The following is an 11,186-nucleotide window of genomic DNA, read 5'->3' as shown; positions in this document are numbered from 1 at the left end:
GATCTTCATGGAAATGACTTCCGCAATAGGGTAACATTTTGTCGGTGGGCTCAGCAAAAACTTCTGACTAATCCAAATTTTTTTGCAGATGTTCTCTTTATCAACGAGGCATCATTCTCCAACAAAGGAATTCTCAATACGAGGAATATGCATTATTGTCCCGCAGACAATCCAAAACGGCTCCGTCAGGTAGAGCATCAACGTCCGTGGAAAGTTAATGTTTGGTGTGGGATTATTGGAGATACCATTATCGGACCTTTCTTTATAAATGGCATCCAAAATGGCAGACAATACTCCAGATTTATACGACACAATCTTCCTGTTCTCTTGGACACCGTACCTCTGAACCGGAGAATGGTCACGTGGTATCAGCATGACGGATGCTCTGCACATAACGCCTTACGAGCATGACGACTTCTGAACCGTAAGTTCCCTGGTAGGTGGATTGGACGAGGTGGCCCAGTTAGGTGGCCTGCCCGATCTCCGGACCTTACACTGCTGGAGTATTTTCTTTGGGGAGCAGTGAAGGATGCTGTTTACCAGCATGAACTAACAACACCAGAGGACATGAAGCAACGCATTATTGATGATTGTACAGCCATCAAAGAGGAAACAGTAGCACAAAGTAGGGCATCCTTCATCCGCAGAGTGACCCTATGTATGCAAGCCAATGGGCATCAATTTGAGCATGAGATGTGAACGCTATGTTTAGTATGTAGTGCTGGTATCACAGTGGAAGTTTCTACAAAGGGCCATTTTATCCAGTGATGTTAAGAAACATTTGTTTGCAACAATTTGTCATTTAACACATTAGATAAACATAACATGGATAATTATGTGATAATAAAACTAATTGGTTAAACATGTTTACAATCATCTTCTATGTCCTACCTGAACTTCCCAAACCAAAACATTTTTACCTAAACAACGGTAAAACTTTTAGTCCACTTGCTCGTTTCACTAAAACCATCAACATGAATTTTACTATTACGAGTGAATGATTAACTGTCACTTGCGCTAGATCTACAGTAAAGTAAAGTTTTAACGTTGAACGGCATTACCTTTTTAGTAACGGATTAACGATAAGCGAAGTTAACTTTGTGACTAACGTTGCGGTACACAGGTATGTTACAGAACCGCATCACCCCTAGCTTATGGGATAAATACCTGCTGGAATGTACGACGTTAATGCAGGATGGCAGCAGACCGTATTATTCGTTTCGGACCTCTTGATAAGTATGGAAGTGTGTTTACGCGTGTCAATCACATCGCGATTACGGGCAGCATGGGGTTCACGCCTGAGCCTCAGGACGTGCGCTAGCAGCGCATGTCGGGTGTTTCAAGCGTCAACTTCGCGTCCCAATATCTCGGGATGTAATGGGAATATTGCGATGCAATCAACGCCATTGTGTATGTGCTTTGTCATGCTATGGATTGCTGAAGAAAAAATATAGGAGGTCCATTTAAAAATACATAAGTTTGTGTTAAAAAACACATATGCTTTCGTTTTAGAATATTTCCAAATATGTACATTCATGGGCCCCAGCCCTACATTGATACCGGTGAAAGTCGTTTTCCAATAGCTGTTATTGTTCCAGAGATATTTTGGGTGGACAAGATAGCTGGGACACCCTGTATAAAACATTGGGAATTAAAAAAAAAAAAGACCTATTCCGTATTTTGAGAGGTGGCAGTATCGACCAAAACACGAAAAAATGTCCAGTAAATATAGGCTCTAAACACATCCCTTAAGTGCTCTGAGCATTTGTTAGTCGTCGCTGATGTGAAAGACTTCTCTTCTACTGCAAGTTCTTTTCTATTAAGAAAGACATACAGCACAGTCTAATACATACGTACCTTCTCCACACACTCTGGTGCGAAAATCGTTATCGTTTGAGAGTTGAAGCAACGCTAGCGCGCAATCGGTGAGAAAGCAGTCACATGCGTCGTAAGCATAATGTTTGTTTTTAATTATTTCCTACTTAATTAACGAAACGAACATATTTTTGAGTACTAAGAGACATGAATTATCATTAAATACATGTATAAACAGCCAATAGCACTGCTTACTCACGAAGAAATACTTTCGAATATGAGTATACTTGGAGCTTACTCCGCTTTAAGTGAGGGAAATTAAACAGGTATTTCATGCATGAGAAGCATCTATTTCTATTGCTGTATGTTATTATCATGCGCACTTTCCTTGATACTTAAAATTTTTCATGGAGTCTAATGATTCGCCCATTTTTACACTTCGGTCGACTTCCTAATACACGAATATTTTTGTAAATTTTATTACTTTTGCTTCAAAAGCGAATATGTTGAAGATTCTTGCCGTTCGTGGCTCAGATTTACCAGCAAGTATGGAATTGATTTCTTCATTCTTGGGAAACAGTGTTATTGCTTTTGACGATTTATTATCATACCTGTCGAGCTTTCTCTTAAGCTACAGTCCGTGGTGGCTTGTTTGGTACGTTAAATAATGTAGGTATTACATTCTATACAGGTGACCCAGGTTGCACATTCACTGATTTGGATGAGAATGTAGGGAGCAAAACTCCGCTTTGTTTGGTATACTTATGACGTCAACAGGTCCTCTAGAGTTTATTATCAGTTTTTTGTTACTAAATGAGAACGACATTATTCAGTAAATATCTGAACGTTACAATAAAATCGTAAGTAAACTGTCCTGTAATGTACCGTTTCATACCTCCAAGTATCCTTAGGAAATTTTCCTGTCACAATTTAAGTTCGATAACTATTTTCGATTGCTATCTGCAGCCGTCTTCAGATCGTTCAAAATATGAAAAGGCGGTGAATAAGCGTTGGAAAGCATCGTCAGCTGTAGTCATGCAACGACATACATTCGTAAGTACCAAAACAATACTTGTACGTAGTTGAAAACGTCACCGTGAGCAAGCCAGGGTGTAGGGACGGTAATTTCGCAAGTTGGCCGTCATATGGAAAATTGTCCAGTTGCGTGAGTAGTAGTTGGGTCAAAAGCTCATTACTTGCAGTAGTATAACGGGTATTATCGTGAGAGCAATATATCCGGCGGTTCCAAAAACTATCAGCTGTTCCGTATCCTGGCCTACACAAGACTGATCCTTTGTGGCGTATAACGTAGTCATGTTCATAAAATACACTCCTGGAAATTGAAATAAGAACACCGTGAATTCATTGTCCCAGGAAGGGGAAACTTTATTGACACATTCCTGGGGTCAGATACATCACATGATCACACTGACAGAACCACAGGCACATAGACACAGGCAATAGAGCATGCACAATGTCGGCACTAGTACAGTGTATATCCACCTTTCGCAGCAATGCAGGCTGCTATTCTCCCATGGAGACGATCGTAGAGATGCTGGATGTAGTCCTGTGGAACGGCTTGCCATGCCATTTCCACCTGGCGCCTCAGTTGGACCAGCGTTCGTGCTGGACGTGCAGACCGCGTGAGACGACGCTTCATCCAGTCCCAAACATGCTCAATGGGGGACAGATCCGGAGATCTTGCTGGCCAGGGTAGTTGACTTACACCTTCTAGAGCACGTTGGGTGGCACGGGATACATGCGGACGTGCATTGTCCTGTTGGAACAGCAAGCTCCCTTGCCGGTCTAGGAATGGTAGAACGATGGGTTCGATGACGGTTTGGATGTACCGTGCACTATTCAGTGTCCCCTCGACGATCACCAGTGGTGTACGGCCAGTGTAGGAGATCGCTCCCCACACCATGATGCCGGGTGTTGGCCCTGTGTGCCTCGGTCGTATGCAGTCCTGATTGTGGCGCTCACCTGCACGGCGCCAAACACGCATACGACCATCATTGGCACCAAGGCAGAAGCGACTCTCATCGCTGAAGACGACACGTCTCCATTCGTCCCTCCATTCACGCCTGTCGCGACACCACTGGAGGCGGGCTGCACGATGTTGGGGCGTGAGCGGAAGACGGCCTAACGGTGTGCGGGACCGTAGCCCAGCTTCATGGAGACGGTTGCGAATGGTCCTCGCCGATACCCCAGGAGCAACAGTGTCCCTAATTTGCTGGGAAGTGGCGGTGCGGTCCCCTACGGCACTGCATAGGATCCTACGGTCTTGGCGTGCATCCGTGCGTCGCTGCGGTCCGGTCCCAGGTCGACGGGCACGTGCACCTTCCGCCGACCACTGGCGACAACATCGATGTACTGTGGAGACCTCACGCCCCACGTGTTGAGCAATTCGGCGGTACGTTAAAGACTGCGATGGAGCTCCGTATGCCACGGCAAACTGGCTGACACTGACGGCGGCGGTGCACAAATGCTGCGCAGCTAGCGCCATTCGACGGCCAACACCGCGGTTCCTGGTGTGTCCGCTGTGCCGTGCGTGTGATCATTGCTTGTACAGCCCTCTCGCAGTGTCCGGAGCAAGTATGGTGGGTCTGACACACCGGTGTCAATGTGTTCTTTTTTCCATTTCCAGGAGTGTATGTACAGATTGAAGGATAATATAAGAACGCTGCACAGTACCAGTCTGACAAGGCAAGTTCTCTTGTGAGTCTTGAACAGAGTATTCGTTATTACAGTGTGAAATGTACTGCAAAACTCAATTAGTCTTTCTCCTCTCCCGTTCCTTCTGCCAAGCCCTTTCCCCTACAGCGGCGTTCCAATCACTCACGATTATCAGAATTTCATCTCCCTTTACGTACTGAATTACCCGTTCATATCTTCATGTACTTCTTAATTTGTTGCTGTTGGTACTTTGGCGAACCTGATAAGAACAGCCGTATCGCTGAACTGTCCACAGCAGCTCACTCTCTGCCCTAGTTTCCTGTTCGCAACGAATCCTCTCCCGTTATATAATTTTCTGCTGCTGTTGATATTACCACATATTCGTCTAACCAGATATCCCTGTCGTCTTCCCATTTCACTTCCCTGGCCCCTCACTATATCCTGATTTAGCCTCTGCATTCTCCTTTTCACATTTTCTGGGTTTCCTATAACGTTCAGACTTCTGACATTCCATGCTCCGACTGGCAGAATGTTATCCCGTTGTTGGATATTCCATGTGTCCTCATGGCCACCTCCACCTTGGCAGTCCCCTCCCGGAGATCAGAATGGGGGACTAGACCGAAATCATTTGCCAACGGAGAGACCATCATGACACTTTTTCAGCGTGATCATATCTTATTTGCTTTTTATGAAGATGTTTCCATTGCCTTCTGCGTCCTCATTGTTGATTCTTCCGCCCTTTTGGGGCAGTTTCCCACCCCAAGGGCAAGAGAGTGCCTGGGACCTCTGTCCGCTTCTCCGCCCTCTTTATTGGTTATGAACAGTCAATGAAAATTGTAGAAAGGTAGGAAACTAAGGAGGTGGAATCTGGATAAGTTAAAAGAAACAGAGATTATTGAGAGCTTCAGATGGAGCATTAGCCAACGTTTGACTAAACCAGGGAAAGGAAATACAGTGGAAGCCGAATGTGTACCAAATGAAAAATTAAACAGTGAAGGCAAAAGAATAACTGATATGTAAAGAGACAAGACTTAGTAGAAATCCTGCGGAAACACAGGAGATTACGAATTTAATTTACGAAAGAAGAAAATAATAAACTGTAGCGATTAAAGCAGGCGAAAAGGAATGTAGACGTCTAAAAATGAGACATGCAGAATGTGCTAAATGGTTAAGCAGGAAAGACTAGAGAAGAAATGCAAAGCTGCAGAAGCATGAACAAATAGAGCAAAGATAGATACCACCTATAGGAAGAATTAAGATACCTTTGTAGAAAAGGGAAGCAGCTGTATGAAGGTTGCAGAGCAAGCTAGTGGTGGGCAGAGAAAGGGCAGCTGAAAAATGGAAGGAGAGTGTAGAGGAGTTCTACAAGAGAAATCAACTGGGGAACAATATTATAAAAAGGGAAGAGGAAGTAGATGGATCCGAGATGGGAGATATTATACTGCGAGAAAACTTTGACAGAACACTGAAAGGTGTAAGTCGAAACAAGGCCCCTGGAATAGACATTTGCTCTGAATTATTGGGATCCGTGGGAGGTGCAGCCGTTACGAAACTATTACATCTTGTGTACGACGTGTATGAGACTGGCGAAATACCCTCAGGCTTCAGGAGGAATGTGACATTTCCAATTCCGTATGAAGCACACGCTGACAGGTTCAAAAATGGCTCTGAGCACTATGGGACTTAACTTCTGAGGTCATCAGTCCCCTAGAACTTAGAACTACTTAAACCTAACTAACCTAAGGACATCACACACATCCGTGCCCGAGGCAGGATTCGAACCTGCGACCGTAGCAGTCGCGCAGTTCCGGGCTGAGCGCCTAGAACCGCTAGACCACCGCGGCCGGCCACGCTGACAGGTGTGAATATTATCGAACTACCAGCGTTGAAGGTCAGAGTTGCTTAATACTGACCGAATTACACTGAAGTGATGAAAGTCGTGGGATAGCAATAGCACATATACAGATGGTGGTAATGTCGCGTACTCCAGGTATAAAAGGGCAGTGCGTTGGCGGAGCTGTCATTTGTAGTTAGGTGGTCCCTGTGAGAAGATTTGCGACTTGATTACGGCCGGACGACGGGAATTAACAGACTTTAAACGCGAAATGGCAGTTGGAGCTAGACGCTTGGAACATTCCATTTCGGAAACCGTTCAGGAGTTCAGTATCCCGAGACCCACAGCGTCAAGAGCCTGTTGAGAATACCACATTTCAGGCATTATACGAGGGCAGTTCAATAAGTAATGCAACACATTTTTTTTCTCGGCCAATTTTGGTTGAAAAAACCGGAAATTTCTTGTGGAATATTTACAAACATTCCCGCTTCGTCTCGTATAGTTTTATTGACTTCCGACAGGTGGCAGCGCTGTACGGAGCTGTTAAAATGGCGTCTGTAACGGATGTGCGTTGCAAACAACGGGCAGTGATCGAGTTTCTTTTGGCGGAAAACCAGGGCATCTCAGATATTCATAGGCGCTTGCAGAATGTCTACGGTGATCTGGCAGTGGACAAAAGCACGGTGAGTCGTTGGGCAAAGCGTGTGTCATCATCGCCGCAAGGTCAAGCAAGACTGTCTGATCTCCCGCGTGCGGGCCGGCCGTGCACAGCTGTGACTCCTGCAATGGCGGAGCGTGCGAACACACTCGTTCGAGATGATCGACGGATCACCATCAAACAACTCAGTGCTCAACTTGACATCTCTGTTGGTAGTGCTGTCACAATTGTTCACCAGTTGGGATATTCAAAGGTTTGTTCCCGCTGGGTCCCTCGTTGTCTAACCGAACACCATAAAGAGCAAAGGAGAACCATCTGTGCGGAATTGCTTGCTCGTCATGTGGCTGAGGGCGACAATTTCTTGTCAAATATTGTTACAGGCGATGAAACATGAGTTCATCACTTCGAAACTGAAACAAAACGGCAATCAATGGAGTGGCGCCACACCCACTCCCCTACCAAGAAAAAGTTTAAAGCCATACCCTCAGCCGGTAAAGTCACGGTTACAGTCTTCTGGGACGCTGAAGGGGTTATTCTGTTCGATGTCCTTCCCCATGGTCAAACGATCAACTCTGAAGTGTATTGTGCTACTCTTCAGAAATTGAAGAAACGACTTCAGCGTGTTCGTAGGCACAAAAATCTGAACGAACTTCTCCTCCTTCATGACAACGCAAGACCTCACACAAGTCTTCGCACCCGAGATGAGCTCACAAAACTTCAGTGGACTGTTCTTCCTCATGCACCCTACAGCCCCGATCTCGCACCGTCGGATTTCCATATGTTTGGCCCAACGAAGGACGCAATCCGTGGGAGGCACTACGCGGATGATGAAGAAGTTATTGATGCAGTACGACGTTGGCTCCGACATCGACCAGTGGAATGGTACCGTGCAGGCATACAGGCCCTCATTTCAAGGTGACGTAAGGCCGTAGCATTGAATGGAGATTACGTTGAAAAATAGTGTTGTGTAGCTAAAAGATTGGGGAATAACCTGGTGTATTTCAATGCTGAATAAAACAAACCTTGTTTCAGAAAAAAAATGTGTTGCATTACTTATTGAACTGCCCTCGTAACTCAACACAGACAACGCGTTGGCCCACTGCCTTCACTTAACGACCGAGAACAGCGACTTTTGCGCAGAGCCGTGAGTGCTAATAGGCAAGGAACACTGCGCGAAATAACCGAAAAACGTATCCGCAAGGACAGTGTGGCGTAATTTGGCGTTAATGGGCTGTGGCAGCAGACAACCGACGCGAGTGTCTTTTCTAACGGTGCGACATCGCCTGCAGCAACTCTCCTGGGTTCGTGACCATAGTGGTGTGCGCTGTGTTTACGTGGATCACTGACTGGAAACGGTTATGTTCGGCTACTTGGGGAGCATTTGTAGCCATCCGCGGACTTCATGTTCCTAAACAAAGACGAAATTTTTGTAGATGACAATGCACCCGGTCACAGGACCACAACTGTTCGCGAATGGTTTGAAGAACATCATGGACAATTCGAGCGTACGATTTGACCGCCCAGATCACACAACATGAATCCCACGGATATTAATCGGACATAATCCAGGGGGGCAGTTCGTGCACAAAATCTTGGACTGGCAATACTTTGGCAATTACAGATGGCTACAGAGGCAGTGTTCCTCATTGTTTCTGCAAGGGGCTTTCAACGATTTGTTAAGTGGATGCCAGGTCCAGCTTCTGCACTACTCCAGGCAAAAGGAGGTGTGGCAGAACATTAAGAGGTATCCCATGACTCTTGTCACCTCAGTGTATTTACAGAAGATTGGGATACGTTGTAGGAGCCAATCTCGGGAAAGGTTAGTTGTTCTTGTTCTACGGAAGAATGGAAATGAGCTTATGACATTGTTGGCTGGGAGGCCCCATCTGGAGAAGTTCGGCCGCCAAGTGCAAGTCTTATTTCAGTCGCCACCACACTGGGCGACTTGCGCGCCAGTAATGAGGACGAAATGATGATGAGGACAACACAACACCCAGTCCACGAGTGGAGAAAATCCCCAACCAGGCCAGGAATTGAACCTGGGCCCACTGCATGGGAGGCAAGCACATAACCACCCAGCTAAGCAGGCGGACTGTTCCTGGAAAATTCTGGACCATGCGAGGTAATACTGCCGTTAAAACTGCCCTCGCAAGGGGCGAAGTAGCTAACATTGATGTGGATGCGGACAGGTCATCCGACCTCACGAAAGACGGCGCCATCGGCACACGGCAGCGAGCTGGTAGATGTGTTTTGCGCCCTCAGCACTGTCTAGCGGCCCCTGTCGGCTTTATCTGGTTCGCAGACCACACACTTTCTGTGCGAAGATGGATGCGATTAAAATAACTGCATAAACTCTGTTAGGGACTGGCAACGAAGAGTGGAGAAAATCGCAAAGACAATTCTGTTTTCGTCGGTTGCTTGAACAGCAAATTTCTGGAAGAGGATTACTACATAACGCTGTACATCGATCTGAGATACACACATATATGTCAAAAGTTATCATCTTGCAAAAAGTATAGAAACAAATAAGTTTTGTGTAGAGAAACATATAGAAGCATGTTCCTGTGATCTTAAATTAAATAAAGGCACATTTATAATTGTAACTGTATATAGGTCCCCATCAGGAAATTTTCATCTATTTCTGAAAAATTTGGACTCCTTGTTGTGCTATCTGTCAGACAGGGGGAAGCAAATTATTATTTGTGGGGACTTCAATGTAGATTCTCTGAAAGAGGGTAATAGGAAAAATGACTTTGAAGTATTACTCGGTTCTTTCAATTTGACACCCATTATTGATTTTCCTACTCGAGTGGTAAAGGATAGCAGCTCACTGAGAGATAACTTCTTTGTAGACCAAGATAAGTTTAACCAGATAAATGCTCAGCCTGTTGAGAATGGTCTTTCCGATCATGGTGCACAGCTAGTTACAATATATGACATAGCTCCATTCAACAATACTAAACAGTCCTCCAAAGTAGTACGTTCAGTCAACGATTTAACAATTGCAAATTTCAGGGAAAGCCTACAGCAGTTAGACTGGGATGAGATGTACCGTGAACCTGATGCCAATTTAAAATATAATTTATTTCATGACATTTTTGTAAATGCATTTGAAAACTGCTTCCCCAAGAAAATAGTTAAATATACTCGTAAAAAACCTTGTAACAAACCATGGCTTACTAAGGGTATAAAAATATCTTGTAACCGGAAAAGGGAAATGTATCTGACAGCAAGAAAGAGTAGTGACCCAGAAACTATCAAACATTATAAAACTACTGTGTTATATTAAGAAAAGTTATTAAAAAATCCAGAAGTATGTGTATCATGAAACCAGCAACTCTGATAATAAAATTAAAACAATTTGGAATATTATTAAAAGAGAAACAGGTCAACCAAGAGCACAGGAAGACAGTATTACCATCAAATTGAATGAAAACTTTACGAACAAAAAGTCAGAACTTGAAAATATTTTTAATAATCATTTTCTAAATGTTGTGGATATAGTAGGATCCAGGTGTTCATTATAAGATGCTAGGCTGCTAATGGAAGAGGCCATACCTATGCAATTTGATACAATTGAAATCTCACCCACTTCTCCCTCTGAAATTAGGAAAATAATAAACTTGCTTAAAAGCAAAAACTCACATGGAATTGACGGCATTTCCAGCAAAATACTAAAAGCTTGTTCTCAACAGATAAGTACGATTCTCAGCCACCTGTGTAATAGCTCTCTGGAACAGGGCATTTTCCCTGATAGACTGAAATATGCTATTGTTATACATTTGCATAAAAAAGGGGATAGATCTGATGTCAACAATTACTGTCCAATCTCCCTTCTAACAGCTTTATCCAAAATTTTTGAGAAAGTAATGTATTCAAGAGTAGCTTCACATATCTGTACCAATGAAGTACTAACAAAATGTCAGTTTGGTTTCCAGAAAGGTTTTTCAACAGAAAATGCCATATATGCTTTCACCAATCAAATTTTGAATGATCTGAATAACCGAACACCACCCATTGGGATTTTTTGTGATCTCTCAAAGGCTTTTGATTGTGTAAATCATGAAATTCTGCTAGACAAGCTCAAGTATTGTGGCATGAGTGGGACAGTGCACAAATGGTTTAATTCGTACCTAACTGGAAGAGTGCAGAAAGTTGAAATAAGTAGTTCTCATAATATGCAAAGATCAGCACATTCCTCAA

The sequence above is a fragment of the Schistocerca cancellata genome, chromosome 8 (assembly GCF_023864275.1).
Source record: "Schistocerca cancellata isolate TAMUIC-IGC-003103 chromosome 8, iqSchCanc2.1, whole genome shotgun sequence".
Taxonomy (NCBI): Eukaryota; Metazoa; Arthropoda; class Insecta; order Orthoptera; family Acrididae; genus Schistocerca; species Schistocerca cancellata.
The sequence above is the reverse complement of the archived record's forward strand: the minus strand, read 5'-3'. Positions refer to the sequence as shown.